The sequence below is a fragment of the Ambystoma mexicanum genome, chromosome 5q (assembly GCF_040938575.1).
Source record: "Ambystoma mexicanum isolate Mex_15411 chromosome 5q, UKY_AmexF1_1, whole genome shotgun sequence".
Taxonomy (NCBI): domain Eukaryota; kingdom Metazoa; phylum Chordata; class Amphibia; order Caudata; family Ambystomatidae; genus Ambystoma; species Ambystoma mexicanum.
In genome coordinates this window covers 1,372,685,633-1,372,709,850 of record NC_090933.1, presented here as the reverse complement: position 1 = coordinate 1,372,709,850, position 24,218 = coordinate 1,372,685,633, and the positions used below count along the sequence as shown (strand labels likewise).

Sequence of the window (24,218 nt, the reverse complement as noted above, 5' to 3'; positions counted from 1 at the left end):
AATCAGCATGGGGTGACAGTTGGTTTTCTACTACTAATAGACAGTCATGCGGTTCCCCATCCTGGGGATTCGGGACTATTAATGACATTTCTAGCAGAAACAAGAAGTCAGGAGTTACATATGTGCTTCATTTTACTTTTCAGCAAGAGGGGGCAAGGCCTGCATGTTGTACTGCAACGGTCATGGGGTGACCATAAACCAATGTATCAGCTTTTTCTACCAGTAGAACTGTGGCAGCGGCTGCTCGCTGATATGCCAGGTAAGCTGGCAGCTATGGCATCTAATGCCAAGCTGTGGTATGACACAGGCCAGTGCTTCTTACTTGTATTCAAACACATTGGGAAAAACCATCACATTCATCACAATGCCTTTGAGACCTCTTTCTTAATGATGACAAAGGCTTTGTTGTCCTCTTTAGACCATGCCATGTGTTCTGTAGTCCAATCATGTGTGAGCGCTTGAAGGGGCTTAACTATAGCGGCATGTAACAGACTATCCTGAGGGATCCCTCCATCTGTTTCCTGGTCAGGGGTTGGGCACCTGCTCGGTCAGCTTAATGCCATGTAGGGACAAGTGTCTTTGACAGGCCAATATATCATGGCCTCAATAGCGCAGGCGGGGCAAGCAAAACTGCAACCTTTCCCTAGAAGCCTTGCAACCTTCCTGTGCAAGAGCACCCAAGAGAGCAAGAGAGTCTTGTTCACCTGCTCCAAGGAGGGAGATGCCAAAAGAAGATCTTCCATGCATTGGGCAAGGACAGACCCTCCGATGAACATGAGTGAGCCAAGCTCCCTTTTCAGTATCTGGGAGAGGTGTGTGGGTGTCACGGCAACCCCCACAGGGAGCCTGGTGAAGGTCTACTGCAAGGTATTATAGTGAAGGTGAATAGATGCGGTCTGTCCGGGTGCACTGGAGAGGCAAGTCAAGTGGCTGAGATACAAGACAAGTTGGTGGTCGGGTTCTGGACCACAGGAAAGGTGGGTAGCACAGAGGCATCTACCACTCTCAGGTCCTGCACAGAGGGCTACACATCTTTACTGGCTGCTTCATTAGAAGAATGGGAGAGTTACAGGGGCAGCGAGGAGGCACAATCATTCCTTGCTCCGGCAGTGGTTCAAAAAGCAGGCGATTTTCTTTTTCAGCTTGTTTGGAGATACGGTCCTGGGGCACCCACGGAAGGGATTTGGCAGGGTTCCGGGTAATCTTCTCAGGTTGGCATTCAGCATGCACCATTATTGGAAGGAACTCTGTTCAACAATCCCTGTTCCAACAAGGGAGAGTCATTCCGAGTTTCTGATTTCAAAGTTACCTCTTCCGGGCAGCAGATGAACGGGTATATCGAGAAAGATACCTTCAAGAGAACAACAGATGGAGCAACTCATTTTTCACAGTAAATCTAAACTCAACGTATTTAGAGGGGTACAGGGACGTAGCAGTCATAGCTACAGTCAGAGGGCGAGAAACAGGGTAGGGTATAGGATTAGCCCTAATGCCGTCAGCAGTAATAATTTCATTTGAGCACACAACATGTGGAAATTCAGAAGCATTGTGTGCGACGCGCAAAGCTCCTCTGTCAACCAAGCATGAAACCATTTGTCCTCCAACAGCACAATCCACGCAAGGAGCAGTAGGGTGAAGGGGTATCAATGGGGCAAACATCACATGGTCCCCCTGGCTGTCCTCATTTGAGTTTGACAGAGCTGGTGGTAGGGGAAACATAGGAGAGGCTGGGGCTATCCGCTGGCCGGCTCAGCAGCCCTGTGCCAGTGGCAGTTCGAGCATTTAGCATTCCCAGTCTGTCTCTCCTTGCTGGTATTGTATCTTGACTGTGAAGAAGGGCCTCTTCCTCGTCCTCGTCTTCTTCCCCTTCGTCATCCTCTTCCCCGCCCCCTGAGGTGGGCCGGATGCCTGCTCTCTGTGAGGGTTGCAACTGCTGTAGTTGTAAAACCAGGAGCTTTGCTTTGGTACTCATGAAAGTGCTGTGCAGCTAGCAAGACCTCAGTCAATGTCTTCCTTTCCCAACCAATCAGAATAAACATTATCTCTTCGGACAGGTTCGGCTGCAGACCCATAACAAACTGCAAAACTACAGCTTGTGGGACAGCATCTGCGATTCCTGAATAGATTCAGCCTTTCGGGATGCTCCGCTGGGTGTTCACCGCTTAGCTTGGTTGCATGCATTTATTTTTGACCAATAGGTTTTCTTGGGGCAGATTTCAAGAAAGGACTGGGCCAATATGTTGGTGAATGTCTTGAATCATCCTTGAGGTAGGGGCTCTGCTGCTAGCCAATTACATCTCTGTTTAGTCTGGGTGAAAGTATCAGAGCAGCTCTTAACAACTAATTAATGTCAGCATAAAGTGGGATGGTAGCAATCAATAATAACCAGCAGGTCCTCCTGAAACCCGGTAGGGTCCCCTCAGATCTTAGAGCATTTCTGAACAATGTTTAAGAGATCGATAGCTCTGCAGGGTGTGTGTACAGTGCCTACGGTGTTCTTGGCCCCTGGAAGTGGTCTTAAAGGAAAAACTGCAGCCTCGTTGGAAATCTGGAGTCCGGAACCCTTCAAAAGTGTCCAAGGCACAAATAGAGGGGGACCCGAAAAGACTGGATCACTGGCCTTGGGCGGTGCCCAGGACGGAGTGTGATTGTGGAGTGAACTGGTTTAATTTGGTGGTTTGCTCAGGGTTGAGTCAGGGCATGGGCCCTGAATATGCTCGTTCTGATGCAATATAGGTGCAGAGGCTAAAACTGATACAGGCTCCTGCTGTCGTTCGTGTGAAAAATTTCAAATCATAGTGCATGAGTCAAGAATGTTCTCAGATGTTTCTTTCGATGGGGCTGCCCCTTAGAGAACTGGTTATAGATGACTAAAGTTTCTTTTGTGTTTAGGCACTTGCAGGATGGCACATTCTGCCTTTAAGTTTGTAACTTGCTCCTGTGCTTCCTAAATGCACATGTTTAAAATGAAGACTAACTCTTGGTTGCTTCGAAGTACCAATCAACGAAGCTGCAGTTGGTGGTGCACCTTGGCACCTTTTCCTTCAAAGGGCGCCCCGGAAGGCTATGTGATGAATCCAATGGAGTCTAACACTCAACTTCTACATAACATCTTCTGGTCTTTATATGCATTTGTGTGAAGCTTTTGAACCACCGTATCCAAGAAATCCATTAACATCTATGGACTTCAACTCCCATAATCCCTCATGTACTGAGACGAGGAAGAGCAGGAAGGAGTTCATGTACTGTAATGTGCAGGCTAGTTGTTTTTTTTCTGGACCTAAAATTAGCTGGACATTTAATACCCCGTTCTGGTGCTCCTGACCGGTGTGGCGAGATGGAAAGCATAGCGCACAGGAAGAAAAGCTGTGGAGAGGCTGGAGGTCGAACAGAAACTCCAGGGAATAGGACCGCACAAGCAAACAGCGCTTTCCGATCCAGGGAAGCCTGTGTTTGCTCGCAGAGCCACGTCAGACCCTGACAGAGCGTCTGCACATTCCCAACGGGGGAGAGAAAGCAAGTTTGGAGGTGCAAAGAAGACCCAGTGAGTCTGCCTAGAGCTGCGGGGGACCCCGGAGCGTTACAACGCGCATGCCAGAGAATGTTTAAACTGTATGTTTTTGCTAATGACGGAAAGGCACCACGTTTGTTTAAATGTAATCAAGTAAAATCACAAGTTCAATTACCACTAAGACAAACATTTGAAAGCAAACAAAACAAAGGGCCACAACAAGCTACAGGCAAGCATGGATGCATAAGATGTCAATGGGGGGAAAGACTTGAAGCAAGCTCTACCATAGGCAAATATGCCAAGTAACTCAGGCTACATGCTACTGTGGTACAGTGAAAAGAACAGTGAAACAAATAAGGAGCCCTGGTAGATGAATACACCAGGTAATTGTGTTTATGTTTACCATTTATATAGAGCGCCAGGTACCCGAGGGCTTAAGGGCGCTTGAACATAAAAACTCAGACAAGATGAAAACTCATACAAGCAGAAGAAGAAAGGAGCTAGCCTAAAAGAACAGTCTTACAGAAAAGCAGGGTCAAGTATGAAGTAGCTAGCTCTCTATGTAAAAAGAGCAGTTTTCAACCCTTTCTTGAAGACCTCAGTGGATGTGGTACTCCTCAATATAGGTGGGAGAGAGTTCCACTTCTGGGGAACTGCAGATATGAAAGCAGCATCCCTTGATTGTTTGGTTTTCAAGCGCGGAACTATTAGAATGTTAGTTTTGTCTGATCTGAGAGATCTGGTGTTTCTTTTGGAGATGATAATTTCTTTAAAATACGTAGGCCTGGTTCCATGTACACATTTATGTGTAATAAGAAGAAGCCTGAACGCTACCCTAGCCTGAACAGGTAACCAGTGTAGGCTTCAGCATGCTTCTGACACGTGATCTCTTCTTGTCAGGTATTTCACCACTCTGACTGCTCCATTCTGCAGGACCTGAAGACGGTGGACATCTGATAATGGCAGACCAACCGACAGGCTGCCAGAATAATCTATCTTCAATCCAATAATGGTCCTTGCCAGTGTTTCAGAATTAGTTTCTGACACAAAGGGTCTAAGGCAGCGAAACAGCTTAATAAAACAGGAAACCGGGGATACAAGGCTGTTCGCTTGTGCCTTCATGTTCAAGTTTGTATCTAAATAGATGCCCAGCGTTTTGACTTTGCTCATGACATCTATTTGACAGCTATCTATAGAGAATGACTTATAGCTGGGTCCTAGCTTCTCAAATGTATTCTCTGAGCCGATTAGTAAAAGCTCAGTTTTCGAGCTGTTAATGGCTAGGCCATTGACCACCATCCAATCCTGGATTTTTTTATAGATTTCATTAATCCGGCATTCGTCCTCCACATAGAATCCTGAAATAGGGATGACGCACTGTGTGTCGTCTGCATAATTTGCGAATATGATCCCTTCTTTTTCCAACATCTGGAAGAAGGGAATCATAAAGATGTTGTAAAAGCAGGGCGACACAGAGGCTCCTTGGGGGACACCATACATAAGCGTGGTGGGTTTGGCTTCAGCGCTATCGCTGGCCACTCTGACTTGCCTACCCTCTAGGAAGGAATTAACCCAATGTACCGCCTCTCAAGAGAAATTAGCATTCATCTTTAACCTGGTGGACAGGATAGCATGGTCCACCAGCTCAAAGGCTGCCGACAGATCTAAAATCATTAGGAGCGATATGTGGCCTCTGTCCATTTTATGAAGTAGATGAGATTTAAGAGCCAGCAGGGCCGTCTCAGTACCACGATTCATACGGATCCCTGACTGATACTCGTGGTAAACGTGATTCTGCTCCAAGAAGATGAACATCTGATTGTAGGCCACCCTATCCAAGATATTCAACAGAAAGGGTGTGTTTGTAATAGGCCTATAATTCGAAGCAGTGAGGGGGCAGAGTTTTGGCTTTTTTTAATAAAGGTGTAATCCATGTGTTTTTGATGTTATCTGGAACTTTGTTAGCCGCAAACGACGCATTGACAAACTTGGTCAGAGCTGTAATAGGGACTGGAGAGCACTCTTTGATTATAATGGAAGAGCAGGGATCCCCTCGGCAGCTAGTGCTTTTTAACTGGGAAATAACCTTAGCCAGTTCTTGTTCAGAAATGGACTGAAAGCTGAACACTACTTGTTCCCGCGGTTTCTTGATTAAAGCATGCAAGTTGTCCTCTAACACTTGTTTAGGCAAATCAAGTTGTTTTACCTCGATCACCTCTCTTATTTTCTTGAGTTTTTTTGGATAAGGCAGATTGTATTTCCATACACCATGCCTCATATTTGTTAATAGTAACTTGCGTTGGGCCGGCAGCATGTGACTGCTCTTTTAAGATTTTAAACAGTTCTCGACTATCTCATTTTGCATTTATTATCCTAGTGTTGAAGGATTCTTTCTTGGCCAAATATATGGCTGATTTATAGTCCCTGGACATTTTCTTATAGGCTTCGAGATCAGCAGGATCTCTGCTTTTGCACCAAATATAAAGGAGTTTGGTTTTCTTGGATTTCAGTGCTTGAAGCTGTTCATTAAACCACGTGTTGCGTGCCACTAAAGGTTGTATTTTATTTTTAATTGGCGCCAGCTTCTCTGTGATTGAGCCAATATAGTTCGAGAGTCTAGTAGATATTTCTTCAAGATTATCTGTTATGATGATCTGATTATTAAGAGTGGATGCCCAGTCGGCAAGGTGAGTAAGGTTTAGCTTGCTACGATTTCGTATCTTAAGTGATAGCTTATGTGAAATAGCTCTCTTCTCGTAAAAATCCATCTGTATTTGCCTGATGTTGTGGAAAGAATTTGACATTGTTGCAAGGTACCTGACACGGAAGTATACCAATACACAGAAGTAGCAAGAAGAGCTAAAGAAACACTGTTATGGGATTTATTGATTGAACAAGAACTTTGTAAAGACCCAAAGGAACTGCCGGATGAAGAGACACTTTTGACTCAAAGGAACTGCTGAATGAAGAGACACTTTTGACTCAAAGGAACTGCCGGATGAAGAGACACTTTTGACTCAAAGGAACTGCCGGATGAAGAGACACTTTTGACTCAAAGGAACTGCCGGATGAACAGACACTTTTGACTCAAAGGAACTGCCGGATGAAAAGACACTTTTGACTCAAAGGAACTGCCGGATGAAGAGACACTTTTGACTCAAAGGAACTGCCGGATGAAGAGACACTTTTGACTCAAAGGAACTGCCAGATGAAGAGACACTTTTGACTCAAAGGAACTGCCGGATGAAGAGACACTTTTGACTCAAAGGAACTGCCGGATGAAGAGACACTTTTGACTCAAAGGAACTGCCGGATGAAGAGACACTGTTTGATGCAGAGGAATTGTTGAATAAAGAGACACTCTTTGCCTTCCTAAGGATCCAGGGGAAGAGAACCCCCCTCTGGATCTAACGATCTTTCCTCGGACCCCCTTTTGTTGGAGATATCCTTATATTTTTGGTTGTGAACACTTTTTGCTAAACATAAAGTCAGACATTTCCTTGCACCTGGTGTTGTTTTGTTTCTAGTGTGAGGGACAGCTTAGAATGTTTTGGACACAAACACAGTTTTTAAGTCCTGGTTTCATGACACAGGCAGATCTTTAGTTTCGGTTACTCAGGGAGGGAGAATCCTCTTTAGAGTAGGACTGGGGAGGCATTTTTCCAGCTCCTTTCTGTTTAATAAAATGTCTGACTTTCAAAATCACATCCCTTTGTGTCTGCCTCTTATTTGTGGCCCCTCGCAGCTATGAGATGGTCTAAGTCGAATGAGCCTCCCTGTGGAAAGTGTTTTGCTGGGTCGTCTCTGGTCTAGTAGTGCCATTTGTCCAGAAACATGCATGTTTAGGTGGAGTAAAGTATATACATGAAGTGAGCTGGACTTCATTTTAAGAGGAAGCAGCACTTCTGTAGACTGTCTAGAACCTATTCTCGCAAAGAGTGCCGGGAGAGCATGCAAATGGCAGCAGTGTGCAGTGCAAATCAACATAACGTAGCAGGGAAAGACAAGGAATGGCTCATTGAGGAACCAAGTCTGTGTCGCTCTCATTAAGTGCCAAGAGCTACCGCACTCAGAGGCTGGTGGAGTCGACACAGCTCATGCTGCCCACTGTAGCTTCGCTAGTTAGAGTTTTGCGTGAGGTCACACAAAGTCCATTCCTCCCCCATTACCATAGATGCCACCCCTCCCAATTTATGCGGGACACTCCCGTTTTTTCTATTGAAAATATTGCTATTTGTTTACTTTCTCCCGACAGAAATGACTGTAAGCCCAATGCAATCCAATGGAAGAATCCAATTCTCCTGCTTTCTGTGGCAAAACCTCCCTCCAGAATGTTGCCATGTATGCATTACCAGTTTTCAGATACACAGGTTCAGTGTTATTGTCCTATTCCGGCTGACTACGCTTCCTGACAAAGGCATTCCGACACAGTTCATTTTTCCTCTCAAGAAACCCTTGATGAATCGTGGGATTCAGTCACTTCTTCCAAGAGGGGAGCCTTTCCTTGTGAGGCTTGGGAGGTGAGCCTGCTACACAACATTCCCCCTAGGGGTGGTGGTAAGCGGGACCTCAAAGGATGAGGCTGCTCTCTTGGTTAAAAGGACTCTCTAAGGCCCTCTCTCATGAACCAACAGGAACATCCAGGCTTAAGAAAGACTCATCAGATCAAGCCACTGTTTGCGACTGTGCCAAGATCCAACAGGAATACATCTCTGTACAAACTACTGTGAAGAAGAAGAAGAAGCAAGTAATGACGATTGCCCAGTGGCTGGAAACCAGCAATACCGGGACGAGGAAACATGAAAGAGTAATGGAGACTGCTCAACTAATACAGAAAAAGACTATAGTTCTCTGCTATAAAGGACCCAGCAATGTACCCTAAAAATGAAAGATGGACCACTGACAGTCTGAGAGAATTTTCATGTGTATGCCAAATCCCCTCTACTTATGACCCCCACACTTTTTGCTGCACTTTTTTGTGTACCCCCGAATGAGGGGAGGTTTTTTCCCCTCATTCATTCTATTAGCTCTGACCATGGGAACGCTGGTCATTATGTTTTTACTTTGTTTTATAGAGTCATGCTTTCCTCCATACTTTTTAAAGGCATCTGTGTTTCATTTTTGCAGCACACAGCACCCTTTGTGTAGTGTTGCTGGGAGCCCTTTGGGCTCTCCTTTTTGTATTCTTTTATTTTCCTTAAGAACTACTTTCAAGGTTAGAAGAATACTTTTTATCCTTCTTAGCGTTTCCATTTGTGAGATCAGCAATCACCACCTTATGTGCAGTGCTCTGGGGTTAACTTGTATCCCCTTTCTCACTGATCCTGTAACATTTCTGATACAGTGGCAGGTGTACACTTATGGCTGGTGGCAGTGGATGTGTTCTACTGAGATTTGTACAATTGTTACTCGCAGGCTGTCTCCACAGCTGCGTTTATACACAGATAGGTCACCCTTGAACCAAAATGGTGGCTTCCTTGTTTTATCGCTAGTTCTTGTATTCTTGTCCTTTCTTGGTCCTTCGTCTACTGTTCAGGGTAAGAGAGGTCTTGGTCTGAGTTTTGTCTTCGGTGGGAACCCTTTGTATAGTCCGCGGATGCTCCAGTGTGTCTGCGAGGACAGGAAGCAAAGGAGGATCCAGAAACTCTGCTATCCTTTGTCTTCTGGTGTTCCTGAGAGAAACCAGTTCCAACTGGGGGGAGCGGGGTGTTGGCTGTCCGTCCTCATCGGACAGCCACAAACCCCTTTCCGTAAACTGCAGGGAGATTTTTCAGAGGATGAGTCTGAATTCCTGATAAAAGACAGGGGTCCGGAGGCAGAAGACAAGTCAACCATTGGAACAGAAGAACCAAAGAAGACGACAACCAGAGATGTCTGCCGCCCCTTCCAGCAACCACAAAGAGACCACTGCTGTCCTGATCCCATTTTCTAATCCACAGAGGAGCTCCAAAGAGGATAACTCCTTCCCTTTGGCCGATGGGACTAATCAGCCATAGGATGACCTGAAATATGAGCCATCCCATGATGTGCTATGGCCTTCTTGGGCTGCAAACCGCCAATACCCTCAGACCTCAGATTATACTTCAGGGCGCCATCCTCCCGTGGACGAATCCTCCCAGAACTTTGGTGGGCTTCTGCTGGACCTCCAGAGGCATGATCCCCCTCCTCAAAGTCCCCTCATAAAAGTGCAGGCCTGAAGGATTGAGGCGGATTGACAGGGCTGTAAACGTTCATCCGTGGAGCCGGTGAAAAAGGCACCAAAACTCCCGACCTATGTGGGAGCATGAAGAATCCTTTGCTGGGAGTCCTTTCTCCCGACTGCTGCTACGACATCCCTTCCAGAGTCCCTCCTTTCGTCCACCATGACCAAGGAACAGGAGACTGAGTCCACGGCTACTGCACCGTGAAAGGATTCAGCTGCAACTTCTTCACAGGTACTGGTTAAGAAAAGCGTCTCGAGGGCACAGAGTACCTGAACTTCCCCTCGATGGTCGTGGTGAGGTAGCCAGGCTGTTGGAGGACCTACTGATGAGTGTGTGATGCGGGAAACCGGCCCAACACCCACCTGTGAGAACACCGGGTGACAGGTGAACCGACTCCCAACGCCACAGGGCGCACTTCCCTGATTTACGTGGCATCAGGACAGTGCAAGCACTGACAGGGAATGCGTAACTTGACTTGAAGCGCCGATCCGATATTGGAATCCGGTGAGCCCAGCGCTTGTAGGATCTTCAGGTAGGAAGCAGACGGTGACAAGTCCGCAAGGCAGAGTACCCAGGCAGAGGCAGGCGGCCAGACACAGAACCAAGGAGGTTGAAGACTAACCAGGAACAAGGGCCCAAAGGACTTGAGGGTAAAACAGAATGACAGGAGAAAAACCCAGGTCAGGTTCCCCAGGCAGAAATAGGAGACCAGGCACAAGTCCCCTAGGTTGTCAGGGAAGTAATCAGGGAGCAGGAGACCCAGAGGTGAACCAGGAAGGGGAACCCTGCCCAAGGAACAGGAGAGCCAGGGAAGGCCAGCCCAAGGCCAGGGAACAACCAGAAAGAGAAGCCAGGATCCAGAAAGGAAGGAACCAGAGGCGGGTCAGGTTCAAGGAAACTGGAGGCAGTTCGAGGAGCTAATTCAGGCGCTGACACAATCTGCAAACAAACCGCGTTGAGACGTGGTTTGTTCACATGGACCGGCCCCTAATAAAGGGCATCCAGCACCCGGGAGGCTTGGAACACAAGCCGTGCTGTTCCTGGGTGCTGGCGTCCCCAGAACGAGGCTTGGCCAGCAAGCCTGTGTCTCCCCGAGCGCCCTATGGACTGCGCATGCGCAGAGGGTGAGACACCGCCGCCCGCGCATGCGCAGTCCCCCGCGATCGGGAACCCCGGAAGCAGCAGAGAAAGCCGAGCGCCGGGGCGCCCCCAGCCCACATCGCGGGTAGATCCTCCAAGACGGGGCATGCCGGAATTGGCCAGCGTGCACTGAAACCCGGGTAAGTGGCGTCACAGTACTGAGGGACTCATGGTAGTACATACGTCAAGTCATTCTGTCGCTCCTTTGCTGCTGGAGAGCTGATTCCGGCGTTTGGGTGTTCGTCCATACCGTTCACATAGGCCTAATGTTTGTGTCCCCATAGTGAGCCTTTTCCAAGTTCCCTGAAGCCTTTTCTGACCCACAAAAGCATCTTGCTTCCTTGTAATTGAAGAATCCTCTGGACCTTTACCTTTTCGGCATCAGTGCCTTATTTGCTTTACCTGCAATATGACTTCAGAACTCATATCTAGATAGGGATGAACTGCAAAGGCCGAAGGACTCTGAAAAGTAATACAAGGCTCTTAAAGTATTGAACTGCTATTGCCCGTGTGGTTTAACCTTTTTATTCCTACAACAGAACATTTTCTGAGTTGCTATAACAAGTGATTTTACTTACCATTGGACTGTGCTCATGATCTGTATAATTCCCTGCTAGTGATTTACTCATCTGAAGTATTGCATATGTTTTCTATTGTGTTTATTAGTCAAAATAGTACTTCCTTACCTGGATATAACTTTGCATGTGTAGATAAAAAGAACATGTATTTTTACTATAACTACAAGTGTGAAAGAGTTTATTTGGGCCTATGTTTTTACAGAGTGCATTTTACTTACCTACAGCTCACATCCTCCGAATAAGATATGCTTGGCTGCTCTGCCATACTACCAAACCCCTGAGTAGTACATACCTATACTCGAGGTTTGGGCCTGTAAACCAATGGGTAGTTTTATAAAGTCTGACCACAGGTGGACTTTAGCAAAACTCCCTTAACACTGACGTTACAGCTGGTGGGATTGAGTAGTGTTGGATGACATTGACTCTTGGTTGTACCTGTGTCCAGAGAATCCATCTATAAGGCTAATTTTATCTAAAACAGTAACTATTGTACAACTGTAACATGAAAATCCTTAAAGTAGAGGCTCTTGTAACTCTTACAGTAGGGAAACCTGAAGAGATGTGTAAATCAAGAGGCCTCCGTTGTAAAGGAAAGAAAGTGAACGAAGATTACCCCTGCATACTGTGCAGGGAGTTTTGCTTCTATTAAAGATACGGAGGCAAGCATTATGCTTCATCATCTTTATTCTTCTCTTGAGCAGTTTCAACAAAATAACTGAAAATGGCTTTAACATCTCTAATTTTCTTTTTTTTTTTATTACATTTCCCTTTAGGCACACTCTTTTCTATAGTCCCTAACACTTCCTGTCTACGGTTCTCAGTCACTTCCTGTCCCATGCTCCACCTCTTCTTTGGAAGCTCTGAACTGCATGATAAATGACTGCAACTGTAACTTCTGCAACATGCGAAACCAAATGTCCCTGATAACTTGTCAGGTCATCCATCACCTGTAGACTCGAACTGGACCAAAACCGTCTGCTTGTGTCTGACACTGCTGCACCCCTGCCCTCCGATCATCCTTTCTTCTGCTCGTCTCGTATCAATGAGAAAGGGTGTACACATAATGGGAAATTGCTGTTAACAGACAATTATATCACAGTGCATGCATTGGGTGGGAAAGTAATGCTTGCCTCCGTGTCTTTAATAGAATCAAGACTCCATGCACAGTATGCAGGGGTAATCTTCATTGTATGTCAAGACCAGAGGTGAGCATTATGCTTGTTCATAGCTTCTCACTACCACCTCTGCTACTGATGGCACTGGCTTAAAGTAAAACGATTTAAATGCGGTATCGCTAGCCCAGTCTGCCGCTCTCAAAGTATCCACCAGCGGCACCCCAGATGTGAATGCCTTGGACGCCATAGCTCCTCTCACTGAATGTGCCCCAAATCGGGTAAGATCAGTCCCTGCTTGTTGCATGAGCTTGCGAACCCACCTGGTGATGGTGGCTGTAGCCACACCTCTATAAGGCCTCCTACGTGCAATCAATAATGGCGTAACTCCACTGTCCCTGATGCATGCTGCAACGCAGTTTTGGCTGGCATTTCAGTTAAGGATACGAAATCGATGAAGAGTTGGTCTTTGTCCTCCTTGCGAATGTATCTCCCTCGGGTCTATATACTTTCCTATCTATGTCCAGCGCTCTAACGTCTGATACTCACCTACATGATACTAGGCACAGCAACATTGCTAGTTTCCCCTGATAACTGCACTAGAGACAAGAATTTGTTTGCTGGCCAGCCCGCAAGGAATCTTAACACTATGTCCATGTCCCACAGCTGTGTGTACTTCGGACCCGGTGGGACCCGAAACCGGGCTCCGTTCATGAGTCTTACTACCGCTGGGGGATCTCCCACCAGCGCTCTGTTTACCTGCTCATGACCTGCTGATATCGCCAACCTGTACACTCCGACGTTCCTGAAGGCCATCCCCTCCTCTAGGAGGGAAGCTAGAAAAATAAGTACCTTCACTGCAGGGGCCAAAACTGAATTAATATCTCTTCCCTTACACAAGGTCGCCCACTTGCTCCAAGCCGCCTCGTAGCTCCTCTGCATATTGGGGGCCCATGACTCTGCGATGAGCTGAGCAGCGTGGCCCAAAATTCCTGACAGTGTCCATATTTCTCTGATGCCCTGCATGCCATCATGGGGTGGGTCCCCTTTACTCTCAGAGGGTGAAACAACCCAGTTCAGTCAGTGAGCAGGTGCTCTCTTGACGGGAGAATCTGTAAGAAACGTCTTCAATATGGGAACCACAACTATTATTGTTGCACTCTCCCTGCAAATCTCAGCTAGCAATCTTCTTATCTTCATGAAAGAAGGGAACGCATAGTGCAGGTTCCTGCTCCAGTCCTGAAAGAATGCCTCCATTCCCTGAACACTCGGGTCCAACCGCCAGCTGAAATATCGATCTTTATGTGCGTTGAGCCTGGAGGCAAAGAGATCTGTGTCTATTGGCCCCCACAACTATTCCAGCTGCCAGAATACTTCTCTGTTGAGGTTCCAGTCGCTGGAGTCCATCAAGTGATGGGAGTTCCAGTCTGCTACTACGTTGAGATACTCAGCCATCACTGAGATCCCTTTTTGCAGTCAATAATGCCGGAAGTCTTTCGCTAATTCAGCCAGGAGTCTGGACTTTGTCCCTCCTAGGTGTTTTATGTATCTGACCGCTGAAATGTCGTCCATCTTCAGGGGTATACAGCAGTTTTCCCTGTCATTTGTGAAGGCTTTTATTGCGAATGATCCAGCTAACAGTGCTAGACAATTTATATGAAGCTGCAATTCCTCTGAGCGCCATTTGCCCCCTGTTTCTAGGGCACTGCACCGCGCTCCCCAGCCTGCAATGCTGGTGTCTAATTCCACTACTAGCTCTGGTCGGTCTCCAAAATGGCGTGCCCATTCCACACGCCCATATCCTGAAGCCACCATTGTAATTCTGAGAACAACTCTTGACCCAACCGTATCGCTTAATGATACCTCAGACCCTGCTGTAGATGTTTGATCTTCAGCATCTGGAGTGCCCTGTAATGTAGAGGACCGGGGAATATGTTTTGAATGGAGGATGCTAACAGTCCCACTATTCTTGCAAGCGCTCGTAGTGAAACCTTGTTTGGTGAGACATATGTTGATCTCTCTTCTGATATCTCAGCTCTTCCTCACTGGTGGTTCTAGCGTCGCCTTTTTTGTGTCTATCACGAAACCCATAACATCTAACCTTCTTGTTGGGATCATGTCTGATTTCTCCTGATTGTTGAAGAAACCTAACGATGTCAAGAGGTCTTTCAGCCAGACCATCTGATATATCAATGTTTCTCTGTTGCTTGATAACAGTAGTTTATTGTCTAGGTAAATAATTATATGTATCACTTTTTCTCTGATAGCTGCCGCTACTGGTTTCATGAGTTTGGTGAACGGCCATGCGCTGACACAAGGCCGAAGGGCATTGTCTTGAATTGCCAGAACCGCTCTGCCCAGCTGAACACTAGAAATGGGTGGTATTCCTACTCTACAGGTATTGAGAGATATATGTCTTTCAATTCTATCATCGATAACCAGTCCCCTTCTCTCAGGATGTCCCTCAGTTGATGGATACCCTCCATCTTGAAATGTCTGTATATTACCCAACCGTTCAGCTCTTTTAGGTTTATGACCGGCCTGACTTTGTCCTTCGTGTGGACTAGGAACGTATTGCTTAGAAATATGGGCGTTTGTGTACACGGTTTGATGGCTTCTTTCCTTTCCAGCTGTTTGAGCTTGTTGTGAAGGAGCTCTAGCTCTGTTTAAAGCACGTGCCTGAAGTGCAGGCTTGTCAGTTGTGATGGATTTTGGATGCATTCTAGCTGCAGCCCTTGAGTAGTTTGTAGTACCCAGGCATCCCTGGAAAGCGCGTGCCAGTTTTGCCAGAATTTAGCGCCTCTGATTCTTTTCAGGCTCCGCTGCTCCTGCATCCCCTGGGGTATCTCCCTCTGGATGGGAAGAACGAGTCTTGCTGCCTGCTTTCCCAGTAGTGGACTCTGTCGCCCTGGGGTCTTTGTGATGATTGGAAGCGACCGGTCGCTCGACCCCTGTAGCGGCTGGTCCCTGCAAAACCTTGGCCTTGGAATACTTTCTTGAGGCCTGAGCTTTTTTCCATGAAGGTGTAGGTGCCTACAAATCTCCCCATGTCCCGAAAGCCTCTCCGAACAGTAAACCTTGTGCCGCTTCACCTGCCTTGTAAGTGGCGAAGCCGCCAAGGTTTGAGTCTATCTTCAAGAGGAGTCCTCTCCTCCTCACTGAAGAAATTGTGCAGTTTGGGTTCCCCAGTAGGCAGACTGCTCTTTATTCTGTTTATTTATTTATTTATTGTGATTTCTAAGGCGCTTATACATCAAATAAATTGTGTTTCAAAGCGCCCACAGGGCAACGGGGAGGGAACATGGAAAAGAAAGTGAAACATAACAATGAAGAAAGAGGTGGACCCACTAGGCCTTGTGAGCATTCAGAATGTGCAAGTGCAGAGAGAGAGAAGGGATGAGGAGTGAGTGGGGGGAAAGTGCTAGGTGTTTCAAGAGGGAGTGCTAGGGAATGAGCAGCTGTAAGTGCTGAGGTGGAGTGGTCAGCCTCCAATAAATAACTAAGTGCAGGCCTGTGGTGGCATAGGCCAGTGGGTGCCAAAGCAAAGTGCTAGGTGTAGGCTGTAGGCAATTGGGATGGGAGGTCAGGACCCAGGAGATCACATAAGGGCCCTGGTCACCAATCTCAGTGACTGTGGGATTTAGCAGAGGAGGGAGGAAGGGGAGGAGGAGGTGAAAAGGAAGGTCTTGATGAACTTCTGGAATTTGAAGAGATCCGGCTCAAGATGAAGAGGAAGGAGGAGGCTGTTCCATAGGAGGGAGCCTGCCAAGGAAAGAGATCAGCAACCAGCTTGCTGTTTAGTGAAGCGCTCGACACACCGAGAGTTGGTGCCGGAGGAATGTAAAGATCTGGGGGGAGAGCAAGTTCTAGATGCGTGGTCCCGGGGACAGCTTGTGGATGATGCAGACGGATTTGAATTTTATCCTTGCAGCAACCGGGAGCCAGTGGGGAATTCTTAGGGCTGGAGAGATGCAGTCCCTGGGCTTGAGGCCAAAGATAAGTCTTGCAGCCCTATTCTGGATTAGCTGGAGGGGTCGTAGAGAAGAAGAGGGTAGATTAGGAAAAAGGCTATAGCAGTAGTCTAGCCTAAAAGGAACCAGAGCTCTAGAGACATTGAGCTTCTGAGGGGGTAGTAATGAAAGGAAGAATACCTTTGAGGAGGTGGAGTTAAAAGTGGGACTTCTTGGCAAAGTCCTAAATGTGAGGGATGAAGGAGAGAATGGAGTCGAAGATGACCCCAAGGTATTTTGGCTTCAGTGGAAGGAAAAGGGGAGAGCACGTAGAAGAAGGCCAGATTGGGGGACAGAAAGAGGGAGCAGGAGTCCCAATAGGAAGGATCTCAGTCTTGCAGGCGTTGGGCAAGAGATCATTGGAAGTACACTAAGACTGGTTGGCAGAGAGGCAGTGAGGAATGATGGAGGAAGAAAGAAGAGGATAAGAGGGAAGTTTGAAGAAGAGTTGTGTGTCGTCTGCATAACACTGGGAGTTTGGGTAGAAGGTGGAAATGAGGTGTGCAAGCGGAGCAAGGTAGTTGTTAAACAGCAAGGGAGAAAGGTTGGAGCCCTGGGGACACCACAAGTGGAGATAGAGTTGGGGAAGGAGAAAGAGCCCAGGATAACTTGGGACTGACATTCGCTTAGGAAGGAGGTCAGCCAGTCCAGTGCCTTCTCCGAGACACCTAAGGTATTGTGGAGCCGTTTTATGAGGATGGAGTAGTTAACCATATTGAATGCAGAGGAGGGATCACGCAGAATGAAAACAGCTGGAGAATTGGAATCAAGGAGATGCAATAGCAAAACAAAAAGGTAATGGTTGGAAGGTTTAGAATAAATCTTAACCTCTGGCATTGCTCTGGGCCACCATCCAGACCATCGTTCTTCGCCTGCCAAGCCATTACAGAAGGGGAAAGACCATATGCAAATCAGACTTGGCCCCACCCCAAAAGGGGCAGTCCAGCCCGACCTGCTAGGTCACATCCCTTCTGCACGAGACCACAAGCATCCCCAAACATGTTTAAGCCTCACTGGGTGTCATCAGTGAGGAGTAGCTTGGGTCTCTAGGCCCAGCAGGCACAGGACCCACTTCTGGGCATACCCGTCCCACTCAGGGTGACAATAGCAAAACAAAAGAGGTGATGTTTGGAAGGTTTAGAATACATCTTAACCTCTGGCAATGCTCTGGACAACCCTCCAGACCATTGTTCTTCATCTGCCAAACCCTTTCAGAAGGGGAAGGACCATATGCAAATCAGGCTTGGTCCCACCCCAAACGGGGCAGTCCAGCCCGAACTGCTAGGTCACATCCCTTCTGTATGAGACCACAAGCATCCCCAGACATGTTTCAGCCTTGTTGGGCCTCATCAGTGAGGAGTAGGCTATTTATGTAATTATTTATTTATTTAACACTTACTAATGCCCAGAGGCATTTAGGCGCTGGGGGGGCAGTACAGCAAGAAGCACCAGCCACAGTAAGAAGAAGGACTGGTAGGCCTATCAGAACAGATGCGTTTTCAGAGCCTTATGAAAACAGAAATAGCCCTTGATAGTTGGTATTGATGGGGGAAGAGAGTTCCACAGTCTTGGAGCCAGAACTGAGAAAGACCGGCCCCCAAGCCAAGCCCTCTGGTACCTTGTGACTTTTAAAAGCAACTGAGATGCCGAGCATATGTTACTAGCCGAACAGTATTGTTCAATATTTTTCTTGAGGTATTCTGCACCAGTATTATACAAAGCCCGGTGAGTGACGCAGAGCGTCTTAAACTCTATCCTTGTTGACAATGGAAGCCAGTGGAGACGCCGCAAGAGCTCCGTAGAAAGAGTCATCCAGGGAGTGGTTAGCGCCAGTCTGGCAGCTGAATTTTGTAAAACCTGCATTCGCCGAATTTGGTATTTTGGTTGCCCTGGCTGGATACCATTACAGTAGTCCAGAGACCCCATTATGGTTGAAGTAACCACCAAAGTATGAGAAGCAGAAGGGAGCAGGGGGAGGATTTTCCTCAACATTTTGAGCTACCTGAACCCTGCATGGCACATGGCCAAAATCTGTGCCTCTCTCGAGCCATTCGGGAGTAGCTTCACTCCCAGGCTCTTCACGATACACTGGCAGCGGGACATGGGCTCTGTTTTATTCCCATTTAATTTTAGCCAGTTCGCCGCCATCCATTTACTGATCTTATCAAGACAGTCCCTCAGTTTTCCTGGAGGGTTAGTCTGGGGGAAGTCCAACCAAAATACTAACTGCGGGTCATCGGACATAAGTATAGAAGAGGACTCCACAATCAGTAATAAGATTGGCAAGGAGGCGGCCATACAGATTAAAAAGAAGCGGACAGAGGGCCGAGCCATGCAGAACTCCACAAGTCAAAGCCATACTGGGTGCCAGACTGCCTTGAAATGAAACAGTCTGAGACCGACCTTCAACGAATGACCAAAGCCCGTCCAACAGGGAGCCAGCCACTCCCGCTTGCTGCAGTCAGGTTAACAAGGTGTAGTGATCCACAGTATTGAAAGCCGAGGAGAGCTCAAGGAGAATAAGAACTCCTGACTCTCTGTGGTCCTGACAAAGAGCTAGGCCATCCAGTAATGCTATCATCACCGATTCAGTGCCCATAGTGGGACAGAAACCAGACTGAAAACAATGGTTGCCTTCTAAATATCCCGAAAACTCAGGAGTGATCATTGCCTCCATCAGTTTCATGATAGCAGGGAGAAGGGGGATGGGGCGATACTCAGCAGCTGCCTTGGAATTTAGATGAGCTTTTTCAAGAGGGGGGCGACAACAACATGCTCCAAAGAAGCAGGGATAATCCCTTTGGTAAAGGAATATTGAAGGGCGTTTGTAAATAAAGGGATCGTTCTTTGCTGAAGTTCTTTGAGAATCCAAAGCAGGACGGCGTCGGAAGGTGAGGCCGATTCAAGACCACCCATGGTTCTCAATAAAGTTTCATCATCAACAGGATGAAGGCGAAAATTGCTTAGCTGGAAAAGGACTGGTAATTGCTTGACGAATGTCACAGATTTTCTCTGAGGAAAAAGCTCCAATTGCGTTGCAGTGTAACTGAGCATCAGGCAATATGGCTAGCTTCCTATAGGCAGAAACAGACAGTTCCTTCGCCACTAGGAACTGTTCCCTAGAGGAACAAGCTGCATCAGTAATCCGGTTAGCGTCATAGTTAGATTTTTCTACTACAATCATCTTATGATTGCAGGACACTGCTAGCCTGTAAGAAGCTCGGCTTTCCTCCTCATAGTTAAGATGCCACTTTCTTTCCAGGTGACGGCAGCCCTGTTTCTGATCTCAGAGATCAGATGGGAATCATGCGGCCAGAGGTCTGGATATCCCAAAGTGGGTTTTCAGAGGGCCAGATCGTCGGCCACCTTAGAAAGAGCCTTCAGGAGAGAGGTGCAGGGGCCATCACCATCTTCTCTATATTGCTCATTAGTTTGAAATAAGCGGTCAGTCAAGACAGACATGTCAACCTGATGCCAGGACCTACCAGACTGTAGGCCATGAGAACCGACCAAACCACAAGTGGGACCAGAAAATGGTCAGTCCAGATGACCGGGACTGGTATAAAGCCGGCTAACAGTACTTCATCTGAGAAAATAATATCAAGAAGATTAACACTCTTATGAATAGGGAGAACATTACGTAGTCCCAAAAAGAGATCTAATAAGCTGGTAAACGATTACTGGCAACCCGATCGAAGGGATCGTTGGAATGCAGGTTAAAGTCCCCTAACACGATTAGGTTGAAACAAGTGTGGCCTAGATTGGCCACAAACGGTGAAAGATTTACTGCAAACTTCACTTGAGTGAATGTAGGAGGCCTATACACCATCAGTGAGTGAAAGGTCATGTTGTCACTAACCTTCACTCGGGCTAAAAATAGTTCACAAGAGAGTGAGTGCTCAAATACTATCTTGCTGGCACTGGGAAACAGGGGGATAGATTAAGGCCAGACCACCTACCAATCTATCAAGGAGTAAAACAGCATAGGCATCGGGGAGCAACTGGCACAGGTCAGGGTCAGAGGTGTCACAGAACCAAGTCTCTGTAATACATAAAAATTCAGGTGCAAAATCAAGCAGAAGTTTATGGAGGTCAAAGCAACGGGCTCCAGCAGACCTTGCATTGATCAGGACACGCCTAAGGCGGCCAGGAGGCATCTGGCTCCCCCTCTTGGACAACCCCCCCAGAAGTGCCCCGCTCTTGTGCATGGCCACATCCTTCCCTCTCATAAAGATGAGTTCCTCAGGAGCTAAATCACTGAGTTCCTCACGTGTGTATCCCAGAATGTGAGTTACCTGAGGATTGCATAAGTCACCAGCAGTGGAGTAACTTTGCTGAAAATATTGGGGGGGACATGACATCTGAAGAAAAGGTGCCCGAGCCAAATGAATGGGGACACAATGGTGTGCCATGAAAGTTGGAGGGGACAAACACCCCTGTCCCCCCTGAAATTACGCCCATGGCTCACCAGAATCGGCAGTGGATTAATGGCAGAGTGAGGGAGCCCACAACCACACCAACTCCTCCCTGTAGCGTCCTCTCTCTAGGGAGTCTAGGCGCATCAATCAGGGCGAGGGGTAAGTGCGATGCGCGCATTGAGAGGCGGTGTTACCGCCACACTTAATCAGGCCACTTCTATTATTAAAGGAGATAAGACGTGCTTCAAGTGTCTGCGTCCTCATTGAGTTTACCCCCGTTATTTTGAAGGTGAATCCTAGCAGTTCCATGAGCAAGATAGATGGCGTATCTAGTTAAGCCCTCTGCCTTCCTTCCTTCCTTCCTTCCTTCCTTCCTTCCTTCCTTCCTTCCTTCCTTCCTTCCTTCCTTCCTTCCTTCCTTCCTTCCTCCTCCTCCCTCCCTCCCTCCCTCCCTCCCTCCCTCCCTTCCTTCCTTCCTTCCTTCCTTCCTTCCTTCCTTCCTTCCTTCCTTCCTTCCTTCCTTCCTTCCTTCCTTCCTTCCTTCCTTCCTTCCTTCCTTCCTTCCTTCCTTCCTTCCTTCCTTCCTTCCTTCCTTCCCTCCCTCCCTCCCTCCCTCCCTCCCTCCCTCCTCCTTCCTTCCTTCCTTCCCTCCCTCCCTCCCTCCCTCCCTTCCTTCCTTCCTTCCTTCCTTCCTTCCTTCCTTCCTTCCTTCCTTCCTCTCCCTCCTCCCTTCCTTCCTTCCTTCCTTCCTTCCTTCCTTCCTTCCTTCCTTCCTTCCTTCCTTCCTTCCTTCCTTCCTTCCTTCCTTCCTTCCTTCCTTCTTCCCTCCCTCCCTCCCTCCCTCCCTCCCTCCTCCTCCTTCCTTCCTTCCCTCCCTCCCTCCCTCCCTCCCTCCCTCCCTCCCTTCCTTCCTTCCTTCCTTCCTTCCTTCCTCCCTCCCTCCCTCCCTCCCTCCCTCCCTTCCCTTCCTTCCTTCCTTCCTTCCTTCCTTCCTTCCTTCCTTCCTTCCTTCCTTCCTTCCTTCCTTCCTTCCTTCTTCCCTCCCTCCCTCCCTCCCTCCCTCCTCCTCCTCCTCCTTCCTTCCCTCCCTCCCTCCCTCCCTCCCTCCCTCCCTCCCTCCCTCCCTCCCTCCCTCCCTCCCTCCCTCCCTTCCTTCCTTCCTTCCTTCCTTCCTTCCTTCCTTCCTTCCTTCCTTCCTTCCTTCCTTCCTTCCTTCCTTCCTTCCTTCCTTCCTCCTTCCTTCCTTCCTTCCTTCCTTCCCTCCCTCCCCCCTTCCCTTCCCTTCCCTTCCCTTCCCTTCCCTTCCCTTCCCTTCCCTTCCCTTCCCTTCCCTTCCCTTCCCTTCCCTTCCCTTCCCTTCCCTTCCCTTCCCTTCCCTTCCCTTCCCTTCCCTTCCCTTCCCTTCCCTTCCCTTCCCTTCCTTCCTCAGGAATAGTTGCGCTTTATTCTTTAGAAGGGGCTTGATATAAGGTTCATTTTACTGGGTGATTTACACTGGGGAAAAATGGCAACATCTGTTGCACTGGCAAGAGTGCGCAAACCAGACAAGGACTGGCCCCACAGCCCCACCCCGCAGCACTGGACCTGCAGAGGCAGAGCCGCGAGGCCCCAGCACCCGCCAGAGCACCCCCCCCCCCCCCCAGGGTACTCCCCCCAGTTGGGCTGCATTTGGGCGCGTTTCCAGGCGGCGTTGGGCTACACGCGCGCGTCCGGTTATAGCCCCGCCCCGCAGGAGAGTCGCCTCGGGAGCGCTTAACCCTAGGCTCAGGTGAGAGGGGAGGGACGCCCCCACACTCATGCGAGTGGGGAGGGAGGGTTGGCTGATGCCCTGGCAGCCCTGGGCCGCAACAAGGAGCAACGGGAGAGGGGGCCCCATAGAAAACATAGCCCCCCCCCGCACCTCTATTAACAGAGCAGCCCCTGGAAGAGGGGGGAAGGGGGATGGGCCGCCTCCCGTGCGCCTGCAGTGACGTCAGAGGGCGAGGCTTTCAGGCCCCCGAGGATCTGGGCAGGCCTGTAAACGCCAGTGCATGAAAGGCCAGTGCATGAAAGGCCAGTGCATGAGAGGCCAGTCAATAGGAGACCAGTGCATGGGAGGCCAGCGCATGGGGGACCAGCGCATGAAAGGCCAGCGCATGGGAGGCCAGCGCATGAAAGGCCAGTGCATGGGAGGCCAGCACATGGGAGGCCAGTGCATGGGAGGCCAGTGCATGGGAGACCAGTGCATGGGAGGTCAGCGCATGGGGGACCAGTGCATGAAAGGCCAGTGCATGGGAGGCCAGCGCATGAAAGGCCAGTGCATGGGAGGCCAGCGCATGAAAAGCCAGCGCATGGGAGGCCAGTGCATGGGAGGCCAGTGCATGGGAGGCCAGTGCATGAAAGGCCAGTGCATGGGAGGCCAGCGCATGGGGGACCAGTGCATGAAAGGCCAGTGCATGGGGGCCAGCGCATGAAAGGGCAGTGCATGGGAGGCCAGCGCATGAAAGGCCAGTTCATGGGAGGCCAGCGCATGGGAGGCCAGCGCATTAAAGGCCAGTGCATGAGAGGCCAGTGCATGGGAGGCCAGCGCATGAAAGGCCAGCGCATGGGAGGCCAGCGCATGGGAGGCCAGCGCATGGGAGGCCAACGCATGGGAGACCAGCGCATGGGAGGCCAGTGCATGGGAGGCCAGTGCATGGGGGACCAGTGCATGGGAGACCAGTGCATGGGAGACCAGCGCATGGGAGGCCAGCGCATGGGAGGCCAGCGCATGAAAGGCCAGCGCATGGGAGGCCAGCGCATGGGAGGCCAGTGCATGAAAGGCCAGTGCATGGGAGGCCAGCGGATGGGAGGCCAGTGCAGGGGGGACCAGTGCATGAAAGACCAGTGCATGGGAGGCCAGCGCATGGGGCACCAGTGCATGAAAGGCCAGTGCATGGTGCATGGGGGGCCAGCGCATGGGAGGCCAGTGCATGAAAGGCCAGTGCATGGTGCATGGGGGGCCAGTGCATGGGGGGCCAGTGCATGGGAGGCCAGTGCATGGGAGGCCAACGCATAGGGGACCAGTGCATGAAAGGCCAGTGCATGAAAGGCCAGTGCACAAAAGGGGGAAGCCAGTGCATGGGAGGCCAGCGCATAAGAGACCAGTGCATGGGAGAACTGTGCATGGGAGACCACCGCATGGGAGGCCACCGCATGGGAGGCCACCGCATGGGAGGCCAGTGCATGGGAGGCCAGTGCCAGCATTGCAGCAGCAGTGAGGCTTTC

At 49.0% G+C, this 24,218-nt stretch overlaps 1 protein-coding gene across 2 annotated transcripts in view; it reads left to right on the top strand.

Annotated features, from left to right (window-relative positions):
• The window catches only part of LOC138498167 (zinc finger protein 84-like), a 408,351-nt gene that overhangs the window by 290,246 nt on the left and 93,887 nt on the right, over nt 1-24,218 (top strand). Inside the window, exon 1 of one of the 2 annotated variants that reach the window (XM_069622045.1) lies at nt 22,656-22,740. The exons of the other annotated variant lie outside the window; for it this stretch is intronic. The gene's annotated coding sequence lies outside the window, so the exon portion shown is untranslated. Of the gene's footprint in view, nt 1-22,655; nt 22,741-24,218 lie in introns of those variants that run through there. 2 annotated transcript variants of the gene reach the window in all.